Source organism: Arachis hypogaea, chromosome 20 (assembly GCF_003086295.3).
Source record: "Arachis hypogaea cultivar Tifrunner chromosome 20, arahy.Tifrunner.gnm2.J5K5, whole genome shotgun sequence".
Lineage (NCBI taxonomy): Eukaryota > Viridiplantae > Streptophyta > Magnoliopsida > Fabales > Fabaceae > Arachis > Arachis hypogaea.
The window spans coordinates 111,043,172-111,044,387 of NC_092055.1; positions in this window are offsets into that span (position 1 = coordinate 111,043,172).

Sequence of the window (1,216 nt, forward strand, 5' to 3'; positions counted from 1 at the left end):
TAAGACGAGAGTCTTCTTCTCCCGAAAAGTAGGGAACAATGTTAGAACAAGAATCTCAGAAGCCTTGAACTTCTCTAGAACGGATGATCTAGGAAAATATTTGGGTGTTCCCCTTCATCACTCCAGAGTTTCGGAAAGCACTTTTAATAATATTATCGACAAGATGAATGCTAATCTAAACTCTTGGAAAGCCTCCTCGTTGTCTTTGGCGGGAAGAAATACCCTGGTGAAATCTGTCCTTTCTTCTATTCCATCTTATACTATGCAAACTGCTTTTTTACCTAAAGCTACTTGTAATGCTATTGATAAAAAATGCAGGAATTTTCTTTGGGGAGACACCAATCAAACCTGCAAAATTCATTTGGTGAGCTGGAAAAAAGTTTGTGAGCCAAAAAAGTCGGGTGGCTTGAGGATTCGCCATGCTAGTACACTCAACCATGTCTTTATGACGAAAGTTGGGTGGGGGCTCATTGAAAATAAAAATGCCTTATGGGCGAGAGTTCTTCGGTCGAAGTATGGAAGCGGAAATGACATAATTCCGAAGGTGGAACGGAAACAAAGTAGCTCTAACTTGTGGAAAGGAATTTGTGCCAGTTGGGATATTGTAGAGTCTAACCATATTTGGCGCATCGGGGATGGTTCTACAATAAATTTTTGGAAGCATAACTGGGTCCCTCTGTTAGGGAGGCTTGAACATCACACAACTCAGGTAAGTAATGAGTTTGATTATTCTGTGAACTTGACTGATTTTCTTACCGTTTCAGGATCCTGGGACATTGTGAGGCTCAAGAAGATCCTGCCGGATGATGTGGTCAAAAGAATTATGGCACTGTCCCCCTTCCCCTTGGAAGCCAGCTGATCATATTGCATGGGCACCCTCACCAGATGGAGCGTTTAGCCTCAAGTCAGCTTATCAAGCCATTCAAGACACTCCTAGCAACCCCAATCGGCTTTTTAATTTGGTTTGGAGCTGGAAGGGTCCCAAATGAACTCTCTCCTTTCTATGGCTCGCTGCTCGCCAAGCCATTCTAACAAATGTAGAATGAAAAAGGCGCCACCTAACTCAAGACTTGTCTTGCCCTCGCTACACTCAGCATGAAGAATCAGTGGAGCATGTCTTACATGACTGTTATTTTGCCAGGAACATATGGAATGCCTTCATCCCTGCTGCCCAAGCACATTCCTTCTTCAACACGGACGCCGCTCATTGGTTGGA